The sequence below is a fragment of the Dermacentor variabilis genome, chromosome 9 (genome assembly GCF_050947875.1).
Source record: "Dermacentor variabilis isolate Ectoservices chromosome 9, ASM5094787v1, whole genome shotgun sequence".
Taxonomy (NCBI): Eukaryota; Metazoa; Arthropoda; class Arachnida; order Ixodida; family Ixodidae; genus Dermacentor; species Dermacentor variabilis.
Window position 1 is genome coordinate 133,672,497 of NC_134576.1, and position 20,451 is coordinate 133,692,947.

The 20,451-nt window shown below is 48.1% G+C and overlaps 1 long non-coding RNA gene across 1 annotated transcript; it reads right to left on the reverse strand.

Moving 5' to 3' along the window:
* Positions 1–296: 296 nt before the first annotated feature.
* LOC142558198 (uncharacterized) lies at positions 297–19,197 on the reverse strand. The gene is made up of 3 exons (XR_012822976.1): positions 19,128–19,197; positions 5,033–5,086; positions 297–367 (listed from the first exon to the last, which is right to left on the reverse strand). It is a non-coding gene; the product is annotated as an uncharacterized LOC142558198 (long non-coding RNA).
* Between the last annotated feature and the right edge of the window lie 1,254 nt (positions 19,198–20,451).

Below are 20,451 nucleotides of genomic sequence, written 5' to 3' on the forward strand. Positions count from 1 at the left end.
ACACATGCATCCCGCAAGGCCATAATATATGGCGCATTTTTCTGACGCGCATGCACGCTCTGTACATTTTGTATATCTTGGTCTCACAGAATGTCCATCACACATCATGCACTGCCAGAGGATATACGTAAAGTAAAGAACATAATAAATACATTTTAAGGAAACCTGTATAAATTGACATACATTTGGCACTAAAATGAAATGTTAACAGCGCTTCTAGAGCACTGCTGTCGATGGCACACAAAGAATTCGTTGTCATCAAAAAACAATTGCAGTTACATGTATGTGATCGCTTACCGTTCCGTTAAGACCGTCGATACATCTGTGAATCGCGGGGCCATCAAGCGCCGCACTCCTAGAGATGTTTCTGTGGAAGCAAGAAGACATAATATTAACTTCGATGCTTCGCACTTTTTTGCGGACTTACACAAATTTGACAATGGGATTTTATAGTGAACAAGGAAGACGAGCACCGGTACAGTGATAGCCATAGAAAATTTGGTGAAGATTTTGTTTTATCCAAGCGAGTCAGGCTTGCCAACTGTTTCAATGAAGTCTTTTATTTAACGAGAATTAGGGGAGCTTTTTTTTCTTCTTCTACAGTCGAGATTTACACGTGGAAAGAATTAGGCAAGGTGTTATAATGCGTACCTATTACAAAACCTGCCGAACGTAGTTCCTGAGAATTAGATTATTATAATTATTCTTACTATATATTTATGGCGACCTAAAAAAATGACATCATATTCAGACGGAAGACGAGTACGAAAGATGACAGTCGAGAGAAAGAAAAAAGATAACGCATTCATGGGTGGCAGATAATAATAAAGAACGAGTAAGTAAACGAAACTGCGGAACACTGGTGCTGTTGATGTGCTAGACAAATAGATAGTATGAGAGCGATATTTGAATGTCATCCTCTTCATTTGTGCATATAGTTATAGCACCGCGAGTCTTGCTTTGCCTGTCGTCGAGGTTCGGAATCTTAGAAACTAAAGCGGTTCCTCAGTAGGGTGCTCACGATTTATTTATTTATTTATTTATTTATTTATTTATTTATTTATTTATTTCTGGCTCAATGTAAGCATGACAATGTGACAATGACAAACTGGCAATTAACTAGTTTGATTATTTTTAGGCTGCGGATGGTGCAGATACCTGTTGCAGCTATATTGTCCCGTGGTAGTGACGGTGAAGAAAGAAGCAGTACGGTGGAATACAAAACTAGCTTTTATTGGGCGAACCTGTGCCCACAAAACAGGCTACACTTATAGCACAACGATAGCGGCGAACACGGTCGGCGATCGTCGGAAATCTGATCAGCGGGTCAAGCGCGTCGGCTTTTATAGAGCAGTCGTCGAATGTTCCAGACTAATCATTCGGACCCGCGTGCCTTCCACAATGTTCTACACCATTGGCGTTACGCAATGGAATCAGATAACACAAGGTTCGGCGACAACAGACAGCCGGGTAGAAGCATCGATAATTTTCCAGAAACGCCGGATACATGCAGGCGCGTCCCACGCTGTGCGATTACATTTGTTAAGCGGCGAAACGTGGTCGCCCGATAAAGATAAGTACACGTGTCAATACCCCCCTCTTAAAAAGCATCGACCCGATGCTGCAAACAAACGAAGGTAATAAACAAAAGCACTCGTAGCAAAGAAAAGAACAAAAATGGCGAAGTTTGTCAGCGTCCGTAAAAGGGTTTAAGGCGCACCACGTGGACCACTTCAGATCGTGCGCGGCGCCGCTGTGAATGCGAAATGCCGTCTGGCACGACCTCATAGTCCAGAGCGCCAATACGTCGGATGACCTTGTAGGGTCCGAAACAGCGTCGCAATAGTTTCTGACTCAGTCCTCGTCGGCGTATCGGGGTCCATACCCAAACACAGTCGCCAGGTTGGTACTCGACGAAGCGTCGTCGGAGGTTGTAGTGTCGGCTGTCGGTTCTCTGCTGCCTCTTGATTAGCAGGCGGGCGAGCTGTCGGGCTTCTTCGGCGCGCTGGAGATAGCTAGCGACGTCGACATTCTCTTCGTCAGTTACGTGCGGCAGCATGGCGTCAAGCGTCGTTGTCGGGTTCCTGCCGTAAACCAGCTTAAACGGCGTGATCTGTGTTGTTTCTTGCACCGCCGTGTTGTACGCAAAGGTTACGTACGGCAGGACAGCGTCCCACGTCTTGTGTTCGACGTCGACGTACATTGCTAGCATGTCGGCGAGGGTCTTGTTCAGGCGCTCCGTGAGACCATTCGTCTGCGGATGGTAGGCAGTTGTCCTCCTGTGGCTTGTCTGGCTGTACTGCAGAATGGCTTGGGTGAGCTCTGCTGTAAAAGCCGTTCCTCTGTCGGCGATGAGGACTTCTGGGGCACCATGTCGCAGCAGGATGTTCTCCACGAAAAATTTCGCCACTTCGGCTGCGCTGCCTTTTGGTAGAGCTTTAGTTTCCGCAAAACGGGTGAGATAGTCCGTCGAATGTTCCAGACTAATCGTTCGGACCCGCGTGCCTTCCACAATGTTCTACACCATTCGCGTTACGCGATGGAATCAGATAACACAAGGTTCGGCGACAACAGACAGCCGGGTAGAAGCATCGATAACTTTCCAGAAACGTCGGATACATGCAGGCGCGTCCCTCGCTGTGCGATTACATTTGTTAAGCGGCGAAACGTGGTCGCCGGATAAAGATAAGTACACGTGTCAATATTAGCCGGGGCTTGCGGAGCAGAACACAGTCAAAAGACAAAAGCTTGGCCTTTACGGTACGATAAGTGTGCACGGCCACTGTAAAGTCTTTGGCTTTCACATGTGCGTGAGTTCTTCGGCTCGAAATATTAAAATATGCTGGCGCCATTGCAACTAATTTCTTCTTTAACGGAAGAAGGACTTCGAAAGAGACAATTTAAGCTAGGTCAGTAGAAAATACAGAGCGATATCTTAACCTAGGTGTCCGAAATACAAGTAAATAAGAAACAAAGAACCTGCCAATCTATTCTAACTGCTTTCGATGATTTCCCACTACATAGAGAGCCCTTGTGAGCAAATAGCTCGCTCTCAAATCCAGCGTGCTCGCTGGAGTCGAGAACCTGGCGGTGCTGGCATTTGGAAAAGCCGTACTCAACTAGTAAGGATGGATATGTTCTCTGAAACTTGCCGAAGCTTCGTGTGGTTCTCCTAGTCATTGTAGCTGATGCGCCGTACGGGCGTCGCGCGCACAGGCCACGGAGGCAGGCTCAGGCAAGCACCGGAAGCATGACCACGTGATGAAACATGGCGGCGCCCACGGGTCCGGCGTGTAAAGGAGCACAACGAGAAGTGCGCAGTTATACGGCATGCACTCATAATCGGATAGATCTCCGCTTTAGCGTGCAGTCCCGACTGCCGTGCTCGTAGCCTTTGGCTATGCCCATCACACAAGTCAATCCAAATCACGGTACGCCAGTCGAGCGCTTATCAGCGTTTTGTTTCGCGCCAACGTCATGCGTTACTAGCTGCATCCAGGAGCGTATATCGTTCAACTTTCGATCCTATCGCATCTCATGTAAACGAGGTAGTTCGCTAGGAAGGCGTACCGCACTGGGGTAGCTTCGGATGGAGAATACACATTTCAGCGGCGCATGTAAACAGAAGCGCATCGCATGAGGAATTATGGGATAGCATTTGCTGCGGGATGACAACCGGCCAACCAACCGGCGGCGGCCACTGCCGCACTGCGGTACAGGAAAACAAAAATCGGCTGCCGAAGAAGGCTGCACGCGACTTTTCTTTCACTCTGAGTAGATTACGTGCACTGAAGCATGCAGTCACTTTCTTGTCTATAATAAAGGTAATTAACATCGGTTAGTTTCTTGATTCGCGGCGTTAACGTAGTCAAGTGCGTTTTGAGGAGATAGAAGCTGAGAGGTTCGCGCTCGGCTACCAGTGAACAGGGCGACAATAGTTGCGGAACCACTGGGAAATTTTATTATTCTTATACAATGAGGTACGTTTCAGCGAAATAAACGTCAATTAAATTGTCCACGCGGACAAATGACGGAGAAGCTGTCGAAAAGTAGCCGACGCCATACAAGTACTTTCGGTGCATTTGCTTGTTATACAGTGAAGGTTATTTTATACTTTCCCGTCCTTTTTTTTTTCATACATATAAAGATCTATCTGATCCCTAGATTTGTGCCCATTATATGCTCGAAGAGGAGTGGCCTTTGCGTACCAATTTCAGAAGCCCCATTAGGCAATTCTGCAGTCAACGGGGAAGACTTTGTTCAGATCGCAAAGAAGTCCCTAAGAAAATTGCGGCATCTTAGATTCTGCTGCTGTGGCCGTAAAGTTCAGACGCAGAGACATCACCATGCTCGCTGGCAAAAAGTATTGCGAAATACGGTGATTGCGTCATCTGCCCTGAATTTCCCTTTGGACGTTTCTTTGTTTCACATTCCATGAATAAAAGCGCTGCAACCCACCGGTTCCATAGAAAGACGCCCGCGCAGTGGCTACAAACGTTCTGTTAATGACTCGAAACCTCCAGGAGAGCCCTCTATACTGCAACGTCCACAATTATGTTTGCAATAAGAATAACTTACGTACTACAGGAGGAACAATGAAAATCGTACACTCGATAGACGAAGATCAATACCTGTAGCCCCAAGAAATGCCTAATGCGAGAATGCCTCAACAAAAGGAGCCCGAAAGAAAATAAGAAGTGTGTAGATGATACGGTATGCGTCACTTATTAGCTTAGCACAGGAAGGAATGACAACAGTACTTACATCAGCATAAGAGTGACTACAAAGATGAGGACGAATTCAAATTTCGCACTGGCCATTGTAACGTCGGATGTATCACTCGTGCACACCACAAGTTTGCGGTAAAATATCGCTGTATTTAAACACAGTCGCTGACGTAGGTATTATGACGTGCCGAATGCATTTCTTCACTCTTTTCTTCAATGACGTGACTAAAAAAGAATATTTTTCAATTTCTGTGGACAATAGGAACACGTATATTTGCAAAACGTCGAGACTAAAGTATTCTTACCGTCACGATCCAGGGTATGCTCGCTGACATTTGAGAGTGCACGAGCTCTGCGTACTACGAAAGAGCGTTAAAAAGAAAGCATAGTATTTTAGAGTGACGCTGTATCTGGCTAAGGTTAATTGCATTTTCCGTGTCTATGCGTCAGCAATAGAAAGGTTACCGTGGGCCGATCCCGGAAATAGTGCGAATAATAATAATAATAATAATAATAATAATAATAATAATAATAATAATAATAATAATAATAATAATAATAATAATAATAATAATAATTTATACACGTTCACAAGCGAAATAAGCAAACAGGCCTCTCTAAGTCCCTGAGGACTTGTGCGACTAGGCAAGGCAGAGTCGGTGCAGCGATGTGGTTGCACATTTACACAATAACGCATTTCTTTTACCAGCTTTCACAGGAATAGTTGGTAGTATGACCTGTTAACAGACAATGACAAAGCAAACAAAGACAAAACCATAAAGTACTAGAATTCGCCATTTCATCAATAACATCTTGAATTCTTTTTTTGAAGTTGCAAAAAACAATCCATCAGCAAAATCATTCAAAATTTTTGGGATCTATACAATTCTCGCTTTTCCATACTTACTGGCAGAATAGGGTACTTTAAAACGTTTTTTGCTTCTTAACAATCGAAATGCAACTTATAGCTCTTTGAATTCATCACTGCACTAACAATAATAATAGTAATAGTAAAGAATAATAAGCGAAATAAATCAAGATGCATTGCTTGAAGTCGATGAGTATGGACACCACATGGACTCACGAGCAGGAGGCATTGCCACATACGCAAAGGACCAAATGTATGTACAACCGTACACACCCTTACCCCACAAGATATAGTAATGCCACAGATTGTGGGGCTGTATTTGTTGTACAAATAAAAAATGGAATTGTGATATCCACTTTGTACATATTTTCAGGCACACCCATGTGTGATATGGAGATGCTTATGACCACGTAATTTGCATGGGTTAGCCGTGATGACTATACCCCTGTGATCATCGCTGATGACTTCAATGCCGACATTTCAAAACAAGACAAGAAACCGGTTGCCACAGTTTGTGCTACAAGAGTTTGGTTTGAAGTGCCACACGAATCCAAGTCACTCAACTACTCTACAACGATCTTGTGTAGATATAACTTTGGCCAAAACCTGTATAAGGTTGTAAACGAACCAATCCATGTAATCACAATAATCCCCATCCTTCGCATAACGCGAAGGATGGGGGATCTTTTCGTGACTCGTTTCCTTTGTGATATTACGATAAAAAGAAATATAGTCACGTTCTGAAGTCTTTATTTTGTGATAGTCGGGGGTTGTTATTGAGGTGGTCCCGTCTGCAAAACACTATAGATCATAAAAGTTATATAGGAGGCTACGTATAAACAATAGCCTATATAACTTCCATGCCTGCCGAATCATCGCCAAACCAATAAGAAGCGGCCGTAGTTTGAACTATGGCGATGGCGCCACTTACGTAGGGCTGTGTCGAGCATACTTTTTAGATTTGGTGCTCGCTACTGACAAAGAAAAAATGTGCATGAATAAAAGAGCAGCAGCGCACTCCAGCTTGTTGAATTATAGCGAAGCAATAAAGAGCGGCCGCTTTAGAACTTCTGCGGAGGGGGGGGGGGGGCGCATACGTTGGTGTCTCCACGCACCATTTGAAACACCCGCAAACACCGCTTGACACTTTTATGCGATGAGTGCAAACAACTTTTGCTGTCTTCCACCGCTACTCGGTGGCAACGCCGTGCCATGGTCGCCTATCGCTTGGTGGGGGTTGTGACCACCATAAATGTGCTGATTTTCACCCTAAGCAAATGGCGGCTTTGTAGACCACGGCCGTTTAGCGGTCATCAAGCAGGCAAAGAAGTCATATAGGAGACTACGTATAGGCTTAGAAGCGCCATCGGCAAAGGCCAACGAAAGTGCAACGACGATGTGCGCCGGTAGTGACGTCATGCCGAAAATAAGCCGTCGGTCAACGTGCCGTTGTGGGAGGGAAGGATGTGTGAAGAATGTTTTTCGAGCGCCAAAAGGTTCATGAATATATCATTCATGTTCGCTCCGCTTAAAGGAATAACGACATTAAGGAGGGGAACCGGAAAATCCGCGGAGCTCGACTTTTTTTTTTTTTTTTTTGCAGCGTACAACCACACAAAGATAAGAGACCGAAAAGAACAGTGCAGAAGCTAGATGGTATTTCAGATGTCTTGCTTGACTTGGCAGCGAACTAAAACATCGACGTTAAACAGCGATATACCCCGCAGTTATCGCGTTATTTCTGCGCTTGTACAACTTGCATAACCAAGTATTTGCGGTCGACTCTACTGAGAACTTCAGAACTTGCAGCTGCCTTGAATACGATTACATGCACGTCACTTGCAGCGACCGGCCAGCTGTGCGTGACGTTTACTGTGTGCGTTCTGCTTTATCCTTTGACATTTGTCTTCTTGCACTCTGTGTTTTCTTCCTTTCTTACTGTCTTCCATTTCTATGTAGGGCTCGGAGTAATAGAAAGCGTTCTACTCCCGTTCATTGCTTTACTTTTTTTTTATTAGAAACGCCACTTCGATGAACATATACTCGGAACACCCGCAGAATATTGGCGTGAGAGATGCCCAAGGCAGAATATTGCAGGCCAGGTACACAAGTGTAATCCAACCTGCTGCATTTCCAGCACCGATATTTAGGTGTTCATATAGGTTGCAAGAATAAGGACATGGTTACAGATCCGGTCTAACCCGGAAACCCCTACCCCTTGATTAGGGGCAAGGGTCCGAGCAAGAACTTAAGTAAGTGTTTGGGACGCGGGAGCAACCCAATAGATTCTAGACAGGTTTAAGCTCGTTAGCGTTTTCAAGATGTATGGTAAATAGTGCATGGGCAGAGAATGACGGAAAGAGCCGTGAAGACGAGGCCGTGGAGACGGTCAAGGGGGCGAGCCGCCGTAAACCTCTCGCGATTCAGTGTCGTAATTGTAAGGTATCTTTTGCACACCACCGTCATCGTCCCCGATTCCCGACTGGCCGGCATGCAGGACACGGACAGGGCAGCCGGTGTGCCACAAACTCGGAGAAGGAACGCGGGGAGCATGCAGAATGGCGGCCTCCGGGACATCCTTTTGCTAAGGATGATGCTGGAGGAGGTGACGGCGTTCACCAACACCGGGTCTTAAAGAACTTTGACTGCGAAGCATGAGGAAAAAAAATGTTGTCACCAATTGTCTTGTCGTTACGAAATTACGAAGGCGTTTCTATTTACTCGACCACATCGACTCATCTCCTCAATGAAAGAGAGAACGTAAATAAATGTGAGGGAAACCCGCACCACCAATGGTGTCGCAGGTTAGAAGCACACTCGTGTGACTTTCTTCCCGAAGCCAGGCAAGTCTCTCAGCCTTCAGAACCTTCGCCCAATTTCTCTGAAATTTTGCATTAGATAAAGCATGTAACGGGATCCTAATCGGTTTATCACCGACGTGGAAGATAAGATTTACCTCGGCAACATGTTTGGCTAACGGCGCCACCCACCCACGCGGGGCATCATGCTCCAATTGCCGGTCGCAATCCCGGACCCCCGATCCGGGCGAGCGACCAGGTTTGTCGTGGGACTTGATATCCGGAAAGGATTCGACGGTTTGTCGCATGCTACCATCATGGTCAATCTAAATTAAATGAACCCGGAATTCCGCGCACACAACTATAGATCTGGGCGTTTTGGACCAACGGTATACTTTAGACCTGGCCCACGGCGAGCATACTGCAGTGATCGTACTAGGCATGAAATGCTTTTAGCTCGCGTCGTCGGCGAGCTTCAAGGGACCTTGAGCATAAAGCCACAGGCGCTGTCCAGGCACCAGAACATAAACATCCGGGCATGTTGCTTGAACGAATTGAAATGAACCGGGCACCAATTCGAAACCGCACACAATGTCATTTCTGGCGCCCAACGTTTTGTACAGGACCGCAATATTTGCACTAGCTACTACCCAAACTAGTTAAAAAAATTGATTCCGAGCTCTTCCTAACGTTTGTTTACAATAACCCAAGCTGTATTTTATGGTACGCTGAAAGAGTTATTAGTCATTTCTAATGACAACGTTCAAAAGGTAGATACAGGGCACTATACCCTTCCTGGTCATTTTTTGGAGCTGAGCGCTCGCTCGCTCAGGCGCGGGTATTGCATCGCCTCGAGAGATGGTTCCACGCTGCGTGGTGTCTCCTTGAGGGGCTTCTACCCGCTGGGGTAGAATTATGGTGTTGCGCTGCTAAGCACAAGGTCACGAGATCAAATCTCGGCCGCGGTGGCTGTATTTAGATGCGGGTGAAATGCAAAAACGCCCGTGTTCTGTGCATTGGGGGCACGTTGAAGATACCCTGGTGGTCAAAATTAATGCGGAGTCTCCCACTAAGGCGTGCCTCATAATGAAATCGTAGTTTCGGCACGTAAAGCCACATAATTTAATTCACTCTTCTTCTAGCCGGGCAGTGTTCTCTGTCTCCCTGGCGTCTTTCGCCGCCTGTCATGCCGCCTTCAGCTGGTTTTCGTCTTCTGGCTGGGCAGCGTCCATATGGACCAGTGTACAGTATGGCGTGGTGCGGTGTGGTGTGGTGTGGTGCAGTGTGGTGGGGTGTGCCAATGTAGATGCACTACAACCATTTTAAGATTGTCGCTACTATTGTTTCCAACATATGTGCTTTGCGGTTCCCATTTCATGCTTACGTCTACTCTTGATTACGGGGGAGCCAGAAATCTTTCTGTAGGAAAGCGGGGAACCCCAGAAGGTACTGTTCTTTCCCCGTTCCTCTTTAATATGACTACGTTCCGGTTTCCTACGGAGCTGGCATCCATCCGCAAGATCTCCCAGCCCCTCTACGCGGACGATTTTGTCGTCTTTGCTGCAGAGGCTCTGATAGGGTGATTCAGACTGCCCTTTAATAGGCTGTTCAGACCGTACAACCATGTGGGGCTCAATTATTCAGCAGCAAATTCCGAGTTCCTCGTAATTCGCAACAAAGCCAGGCGCTCTGCTCAGCCTTCTCCAGCGCCTGTCACTCTTGACATTTGCCTCGACGGCGTCAGCATTCGGGAGGTGCAGACCATACGGATTTTAGAAGTGCTGCTACAGAACAATACACACAATTAGCCATCCATCATGAAGCTCGAAACAGCGACGCGGCCTGTGGAATCCTTCATTCGTAGATGTTCCATCCGTAAGCACGGAGTTAAGGAAACTGACCTTTTTAAGCTGATTCAGGCGTTCATTCTCACTCGAGTGACAAGCTGGATCCCTTATCTACGTCATCACCAGGCAGATAAGGCCAAGGCCCTCGAGTGACGAAGGTGGATTCCATCATCCGCCAGGTGTACAAGACTGCAGTTGACCTCACACGCTACGCCAGCACGGAGCAGCTCCTCCATCTCGTCATTCATAAGACGGTAGATGAGCTCGTTGAAGTCCACCGAACACTTCAGCAACACCGTTTAGCGCTTACCACAGGCTGACGTGTTCTCACCAAACTGGGCATACCGCCCATAGCCACACTAACACCAGATGCGCATCCCGTCTACTTCTGGTCAGGGCCAAGGTCTTCGCCAAACAGCTCCCTAAGAATATGCTCGCAGAGATTCACCATGCCAGGAGTAGCGCTCAGGCGGACTCTCTGCACGATTCCTACAACGGCTGCTCACATGTCCTTTACACGGACGCGGTTCGTTATCGTCCCTCTGCTAGGCACTCTTGCTTTGCGGTCAGCGCGAGCCTGCGCTGTGGTGACCGGCTCGGGGCGAATCGCTACTTCGGCGACCATCGCGACACCCGAATAAGAAGCTGCGTAAGAAGCAGCCATCGAACTCGCCATGCTAAATACGCACATCCTTGTAGTGGTAAGCAACTCTAAGCAGGTTTTCACTAACTTCCATCGCGGCATTGGGACTTCATCCACCCTGCATCTCCTGAGAGGACAGCGATCCCATCGAACTGGTTTGGGTTTCGGCTGACGAAGGCGATCCGGGGAACGAGGCAGCCCACCTCACTGCTTGAGATTTCGTCAACTGATATGCCCAGAGAGCGCCTCACCCCGACATCACGACATCTTATCGCATCAGTAGGCGTCCTTACCCCCCTCCTCGCCTTCGTTTCACCCACGAGCATGCTGATGGCTGGCGTCAACTACAAACAGACTTTCTCCAACCCTTACGTAGTCTCCCGTATATGTACTCGGGCCACTTTGGGCCTAACTGCCCCTCGTGCAATGTACACACCCCTTTCGCCCACGTGCTATGGAGACGTGTGCGGCCTTCCCTCCTCCCTCTCAGCTCCTGTCATATCCCACACCGGAAGCCTCCCAGGACCGCCTCTTGCGATCAACCGGATGCCGCATCCAGGCCGCAACGATCCTGCGCATCCTAGACGTCGCTTGTCGGTTTCGCCGGCCTGTCGCTTAATGGGTTACATGGCCAGTTCTGCCTTTTGGAAAATAAAGTTGTTCTCTCTCTCTTTAAACATTGTGTAAATTTAGTTAATTCCTGAGTACCCTACCAATATAAAAGCGGCTGCCGCGGTGGAGAATCGAATCCTCACTTCATGGGGAGTAGGAGGATGCTGTACTAATGTGTAGGAGTGTCATTGCGTTAAAAATACATATATACAATTGTTTAACGGTTTCATTGGGTTTTGAGAGGGCCGCCGGCGAACCGCGTAATAAGACTTCTATCGAATTGACAGTGTTGTGAGCTTTATTATAGGCTTGATCTCTGCCAACAAGAGCGCTGAAAGCGGCGCTCGCGTGACGTCAAGGCGGGCAGTTGTGTTCGTCATCTGCTACGGGGACCTGCGGTACCAAGATGGCGACGCCGCGCGACGTGAAATGAAAGCATCTGCCATGAATCTTGTTGCAGCTGACGTGTAGCAAAGCACAGCGCAAGCTTAGGACGCAGCTTTGTAATGTCACGCACCAACTGCGGTGTCGTTTGTCGCGGGAAAAATTATTTTAACTGCTCACTGGGGACGATATTCTTATGTTCCTCGACGCGGTCGCTCCTCCGTGATGAGCTAGAGTGGTGGATATGTGAACGCCGCGTTAAGTGAACGTTTGTTTGCATCGTAACGTTCGCACGCGAGCGCTTCTAACGCGATCAGAACTTGCCACGCTGCATTGGTTGAACTTACGGCACAGATTAGTTAAATTGTTTCGGCTGTGCTTCCACTTCTTAGTTCTCACAGAAAGAAAAAAATACTGATTCTTCGCTTGACTTTTGCATTGCTTAGCTCTGCGTGCGCCGTTTACGTTTATTCCACTCACTATTTGCATATTCGTTTCCATCTCGGTGCCTGCCTGATGCACTTTGCAAAAAAGAAAAAGAAAAGAGCAACATTAACGGAAGCGACTCTCAAAGGGTTACTGTCTGGGCTAGAATCAACGCAAACAAATTAATTAACGTGTATACGTTCTATTTACGTTCCGAAGCATTCTTTATAACCAGCCCGTGTTATATATGCTTCGACCTGAAATAATATTTCTGATGCATGCTCAAAAGTACATGCGCCGAGCGTAAAAAGGTCATAGAAAAAGGTCATAAACTGCGTGTTATACGCGACAGCTGTTCGCACGTGCAGCATTGTTAGTTCACTCGTGCGCGTATCGACATTTGTTTAGTTTACCGGATCGTCAATACGAACGGCACGGAGAGACGAACATTCTCCCGAGTTCCATCGCCTTTAGGTATAAGGAAGAGGGCGCTTGAAACTGGTATCGCGACAGTGCATGCACTCCCAATTGACGCGCATATGTCGGATCCCGGCCGCTTAATTTCTTTTAGGACGCTTGACTGCTCGCTCTCGCACTCCTCTTTGGCACGTCGAAAACGTGGTGGCTGCGCCGCCGTTTTACCCTTTTGTCTTTTGTCGATGTTTAAGCCCCTGAAGAAACCTTTGACGCACACATGTCGAAATCAGGGCTTGCATCCCTGCTTCACGCCCACTCAGCATTTGTGCGCCAGAGAATTGCTTACTCCGGCCCTATATTGCAGAAATTATCTGCGACGTGCCTCCATCGGCTACAGCTGTTGCAGGCTCAGAGTTTACGAGTGTGTCTAGGAGTCCCGCAACCTACGTCGAGTCACCTCACTACTCCAGAAGCGCGGGAACCGCATTTCACGGTGATTCGCAGCCTGGAAACATGCCGACATCTCTTCAGGATTTCTACTCAGCCTTCTGCACACCCCCTTCTGATGCCGGGGCCTTGCGCCTTGCCACGCACAAGGGGCGGCCTCACCATGGCCAACGTACTTCTCTTTTTCCATGGGCTGCGCGGCGCCGGAGTGAGAGAGAGATGAAGGAAGTAAAAACTAAGGAGGGGCCCTGACGTTACTCTTTGATTACATTCCTCGCATTCAGCGTGCAACCACGCCGGACGGCGCGAACGTGCGCACGCCGTTGTAGTCCGACCGACGGATCCAATCGTGGTACCATTGCGATCACCATCATCATCATCAGCCTGGCTACGCCCACTGCAGCGCAAAGGCTTCTCCCATACTTCTACAACTACTCGAGCCATGGGCTAATTGTGTCCATGTTGTCCCTGCAAACTTCCTAATCTCATCCGCCCACCTAACTTTCTGCCGCGCCTGCTACGCTTCCCTTCTCTTGGAATCCAGCCCGTAACCGTTGAGATACCGTTCCGCAGTCATTTCGTCCGAGTATGGTGCTCTAGCGTTGAAAGTTCATCATGAACTCCGCAAGCTATTGGCGGCGAGCTCCACTACTGGAAAAGCTGGCGCCACCGTCGGTGGGACGTTGCATGAGGGACCACGTGGACACAGCGGCCGCGTCGGCTGCTTCGGAAGCGCCGAAGCGAGCTGAAAACGAAAGTTTAAAGTCCCACCTGAGCCGCGGTTCTGATTAAGTGGTGAGGCTTTACCGCCTTCGGTGTCAGCTTGAAAACATCTGAAACTACTACAACAGGTAGTGGCTGCCTTTGGAGGCGTGCAGCATGGTAGGCTACAGCTCGGTGCCTTAGAGCCGGACGTACGCAACGGAGCCCGGTGTCAGCCTTATTCACACGTGACCATAGGGCAAGGAGCTGCGTGAAGCTTCGCTGGCGAAGTCTAGAACTGGCAGACAGCCATCCGCTGCAACTCGAGTATGCAGCAAGCACACACGCGAGGAAGATTTCTGCTACGGCGCCGGGACTGCGCGATGTTCGGTGAGTAGCAGAAAACGCGCACTGAGACGCTCGCCCGCGCCCGCTGCCCGGCTAATGTCAGGACGGTTTGGTCTATGAACTTGTTGATACTGGCAAGTTCACTGGAGCGGAAAGGAAGCGGTAAGACGCAGATTAAAGAAAGGCATGGCATATGGTAATGTTTGTGTTAAGAATTAATGCACTGGATTACAAAAAGGAAGCAGAGGGAAATCGCACGCTGAGAAGAGCGACAAACATACAGTGCGAAGCAACTTGAGAAATAATATCGAAATGTCCAAGGATTTAGAAGACAAAAAAAAGATTGAATCCTCGCGACGGCGCATCACAGTCGCCGTATACAGGCATTGAAGTCTCTATAACGAAATTATTTTTGGACAGTTCTGATAGCGTCCACGCAACAATGGTTGCTAGTGTACTGTCAAATGCTCATATACTGCGGCCTGAAGCTCACAGCACGCAAGCACACACGGTACGAAAATGCGCTCACAGCGCAAGCAAAAAATTGTGCGCGGACATGCATGCAGAAGCGCAGTAAGTCGCTGCGAACCCGTGTGATCGCCGCATTGAGGCTTTATTCTGTTATGCCCCATTTGTTTATACAGACAGCCTATTATAAGAACATATTTCACATAGTTTACTTTCAGCGTTTGCCTACCTTTCACGGAAGAAGTCGGTTCGGGAGACGCGGAGAGCACGCGTAGAGGCGTTCGCTGTACGTATTCGGTAAAGAGATAGCGTCTGTAACCGATTCTGTGCTTTAAGTTTGCCCACGATTAATATATCGACAGTCAAAAACTTCTCTCGTTTTGAGAGTACCTACATAAATGTCCAGGACGGCTGCCGCGTGGTGTTTTGATTGAGCGGCATAAGCGAAACCTACGAGGAGCGCGCCGCGTGATCGCTCATACTACGCAAGGGAGGCGCTTCCGACAGATGGCGACTCCGTAACTCCTCGCCCCCAATGGACTGTGAGGCCGGTCCCCCGCAACATCTGTGGCCTTCTCTGAAAACAAATCTGTGCATTCTCACTGCACTGCAAGAATGCACATGCTATGACCGGCACTACACTTCACGCTAATCACGATCTATGGGCAGCCCATCTGCAGCTTATGTGAACAGACGCGTATGCTGGTCGTGGTTTTATAGAAATCGTTTTGCTTTACTAAATAATTTTCGGGCTGCCACGCTCCACAGATATGTGACGAGCCACAGCGCGCCGACGAAGAGTACAGCACAGGTGAACGTAGTTACGAGTTTAAATTGAGTTACGTTGTTCTCACGGTAAGTGAAGCTTCTCCGAAACAAAGCTCTGTCCGCACGGTGCCGAACAGCCAGCGCGTATGCGTGCGATTAGCGCGTTCGCCGTGCGTACGTGCGACCATCAGCCGTTTTATGTGCGCGCAGGCGTACGTTCTTCTGTCGAGCCTTGCACACTCATGCACCGCATCCACCATCCTGCATTTGCCTGCGTCCCTTGAGCACACAGATACCTGCGGCAAGGAGGGTTCGTCCCTTAATTACTGACAGCAGCCGCTTCTTTCTCACTCTTCCACATGGCTGTGTTACGTTTCACAAAAGCATCGTCCATTGCCAGGAGCAGGAGCACTTTAGAGCTATCACTAACCTCGAAGAAGTTTATCGTAGATCTTCTGAAGCAGAGCGTTTTTAGTCTTTGATGACAATGTAGCCTGAAACCACCGAGGACGGCAAATAGATTCCCAGAAGATCGTCCTTCATCCGTGGCGCGGTGCGTGGTGTAGACCGTTGCATGCGCAGTCTTATCACGTTTTTTTTTTTACTTCTTCCAGTCTTGTCTGGCCACAACAACAGCCGAGAGAGCACGGTCTTCGTCACTCAGTGGAACAAAACACAGGGCGCATTAGGCGCCTTTGCCACGGTGCGACACCTACAGGGCAACACACGCATGAGCACACACCAACATAATAAAACCGCCATTGTGCCCTGACAATACGGTCGGTATACACCGAAAAATACCACGTGAATTAATGCATACTTTTCTGCTACTGTGCCAGGGCCTCTCCTCAGTTTTTAACACTAAAGCGCTTTATGCCGGGGTCCACCATCAACTTCCTGTAACAGAAGTGACATCAGTGCAAACGTGTAAAATATAGTCTCTCTTGACAGGAATGGTGCCGCCATCTATAGGAGCGGTGAAGCGATGTACTGCATGGTGAGACTAACGAGCGCGGACAGTGAGCGCTCAGCGCAGCGAAGATGAGTGGCCTAGATAGGTAGGTCACTGCAGCAGAGGCTCCAACGCGGTGTTGCCTTGTGTAGGCAGTGTAGGCCTTATGCTGAGGTGATGACGCAATTTCCTCACATGGTTTGTCTTTCGCGTCCGATTTGCCTGTGATACCTCGTCACCTATATACGAACTGCAGCTTGAAAATGCATCCGCAGTGCTTACGCGCCACCTACTGCTTCGCTTGCGGTGGCACCAACTGAGAAAACTACTGCGCTAACCGGCGTAGAAAGGCAACGGCGTCTACGGGCGAATCTCGCTTTGGTCCGGCGAGAGACGCGCCAGCGTGAATCAGAACGCCTTCGCGGGTCCATGGCTCACGCTGCTAAATCTGCTACTCGCATTCTGAAGCTTAGCGCGTCGCAACTGAACTGGCTGCCGAAGAGGCTACGGAGTCGGACCAAAATGCTCGTACCTTCGCCGAAGCGACTCATCAACAGGACACCGCGCGCCAAGTAAACTTGCAACATGGTTGCCAACCCGCCAATCGTGCGCTTTTCGCATGCAGCGGATCGTGAGTTCACGAAGCAAACGTGCAACAGCTTCTGTGAAGATAGATTTCACTTGGTGTTCTACGGATTCTTGTCAAAGAGGGATCAACACAATCTGTTTTCCTTCCTCCATAGACAGAGAACTGCGATAACGATGGCGAGGCCGCTAGGGCATAATACACTGTTAGCAAAAATGATCCGACATGGGAGTAAATGACTTGTCCTATAGCGCATTCCCCGGTGGGAGGTTAATATGCTCCGGGTAGGCGGAGTAAAAGATTTACTCCGCTGCTGAACGGAGGTTGTGGATGTACTTATGGGAGTACATGTTTACTTCCATCGCGGAGCTTTTGCGGGGAACTATGGGAGTATATGTTTACCTCTATGAGAGAGCTCTTGCAGGGAACTATGGGAGCACATGTTTACCTCCATCGCCGAGTTTTTGTAGGGAACTATGGGAATATATGTTTACCTCCATCAAAGAGCTTTTGCAGAGAACTTTGTCGTCCTTGTATACAAGGACGACGTCACTTTGGCAACCGTATCGCAGTGGTACATCGGGATTGATCGGATTGATCGCGATCGAACTTCGGTGGTGGGATCGCTACGGCGCGGGCGTGCGCGCACCTTGGTGGGGATGCACGCCGGAGGCGAGAAATGCAATAAGTAGAATCTGCTCCGACAAAATGGCGGAGTAAAGTCAACTTCCGGCGCCACGGAGGCTTCACAAAGAGCGACGTCCGCGTAGTCTGGGCCTCTCCTCAGTTTTTCTTTCGTGCATGGCCGCTTGCCGTGGTCACTCCTTACGCACAGCCTTACGCAAAACAATGTGAAGTGGTGAGAAACACCAGCGTTGCTTGACGGCGCATTGAATGCGGGGACGCGCGAGTTTTGAACTTCTACGCCGCGCGTGGGCCGAACCACGCGGGAAGCGGTGTATATTCGGCGAGCAAGAGTCGGGAACTATTCGTTTCGGGGACAAACCTAGTTCTTCCTACCCATTTGCAGGGCAAATACACTTTGTTAAAACGGGGTTTCAAATACATATGGATTTCTGTGTATTTGAAGCGGACCAAAGTGATCTGTTGCATATGAATCGAAAAAAATTAATATGAAAATACAGCTTTTGCAGAAACCTCGTACACAACGTAACACATTCGGATAGGATGTAGATTGACAGATTGAATTTGTCCGCTTTGAATTATCTAATGGATGCCGTTTACAAAACTGCGATATCTGGTTTTGATGCAGAGCTATTAATTTATAAACTTCGTGCGTCTGTTTTTCAAACTCGAATTTTAAAAATCTTGTTCACAAAACTCGGGCCGTAAATCGGAATTCCACTTGCTTCCGACAGTCACTAGAATTTAACTTTCTCTCTCAAGTACTACAACAAATATCATTCAAATCGGTCCAGGGGTTATCTCAGAAAACCCTTCTTGCGTTTTACATGTATTTCAAGAGGCGGCGTCGGAGTTGGGGCTCGAGCTAAAGCGTCCTCTTTACGTTGTCTTGTAAATGCCGCAAACCCGATCAAAATTGTTCTACTGTACGTCCAAGCGGAACAATTCTTTCGTTCTAATGTGCTTAGATTGAAATTCCCAAGGAATAGCTTGCTGAAGTTGACTAGCTGTGAACAATTTGTCTTATGCAGCAATCCAAACATGACAATGTTTTCTCTTCGCTGACGTTTTATGTTCCCACCGCATGCGTTTCATTAAAAAAAATTAGTTTGTGGGATGTACTAATGTGGCTGCACCAATAGTACATCTATACAAGGCACATTTTACAAAATATAGATAGTTTGGATCAAGCCAGCAATACACATGCATCCGGCGAGGCCATAAAATATGCTGAATTGTTCTGAGCCGCATACACTGTGCATTCAGTATTCTTGGTCTCAGAGAATGTCCATCACACATGATGCACTACCAGAGGCTACGCAAAGCAAAGAACATAATAAAGGCATTGTAAGGAGGCGTGTTTCAATTGACATGGATTGGACATTCAAATGAAATGTCGACAGCGCACCTCGAGCACTGCTGTCGATGACACACAAATAATTCGATGTAATCCACAAAGAATTGCAATTACAGATATATGATTGCTTACCTTTCCCACAAAACCGTTAATACATGCGTGATCCGGGAGGGTATGAGAATTATCAAACCGAGAAGCGTTTCTGAGGAAGGAAGAAGGCATAAGGTTAACTGCGACGCTTCGCACTTTTTGAGCAGACTTACACAAAATTGGCAACGGGACAGTATAGTAAATAAGGAGGACGAGCACCGGCATAGCGATAGCCGTAGAAAATCTGGCGAATATTTTTGTTTCAGTGAAGTGCGTTGTGCTTGAGATTTAGAGTAAGGAAGAACTAAGCAAGTGTTATGATGGGTACTCATTGTGAAACCCACCCGACGGAGTTCCTGCGAATTTGATTGTTATTATTCTTATTATTATAATAATTTTACGGAAACATAAAAACATCACATCCCAGACAGACCGAAGACGAGCACAAAATATGATATTCGAGAGAGAGGAAAAGAGATAATGAGATTGAGGGCGGCATATAAATTGTATATAAAGATTTAATTAGGGAAACTGCAGAACACTGGTGCAGTCGAGATGCTACGTAAATAAATAGTATGAAATCGATGTTTTAATTTCATCCTCTTCATTTGTGCATATCATAAGCAGCAGCATGAGTCGTGCTTTGGTTGTCGTCGAGGTAAGGGATCTTAGAAGATAACGCGGTTCCTTATAGTAGGGCGCGCACAATTTGCTTATTTCCTCGATTTATTTTATTTACGCGACGAAGAACAAAGTTAGTTGAAAGTTGGCGCTTGTCCGTGTCCCGCCCTACGTTGCCTTGAATTTCGCGCTCTCTAGGAGGCACTAGTTTCACCAAGTGGGTAAGACACTCCGTTTCCGTGCGTAGTGTCGTACGTTCGGAGCACGCTACCCTGAATGTCTTGTCTTTCGAATTTAATCTCTTTATTTATACATTAATTTCTTCATAGCGATTACCGAGGCGGATTATCGAGTTAGAACGCAGGCTTCAGTTTGCGCGGACAAGAAACGCGCGGATAAGACAGGCTTCCGAGAGCGTGAGTGACGTGGCGTGGCTCGATGCTCTCTCCCCTCGCGCAACACGTGACCCGCCAGCGAGGCAGCCAGTATTCCCTTCCGCCCGCTCTGCTCCGTCGAGGCGCTCACGTGACGTGGTTTCGTAGCCAATGGGCATTTAGGTGCCGTTTCGCTGCTACAGACGGCAGCTTTTTCGCCCAGTGGGCCATGTTGTAATCGCACCGCTGGCGCGAGTTGTTGGGAACTCGGCGCTGACGCCCGTTGTTGCACCTGGGTCGCAAGCCCCAAGGGTAGCGTTGGCCTGGCGGCCTGGGGTACAACTGGAAGCATCCGAAGGTCCCGGCAAAGC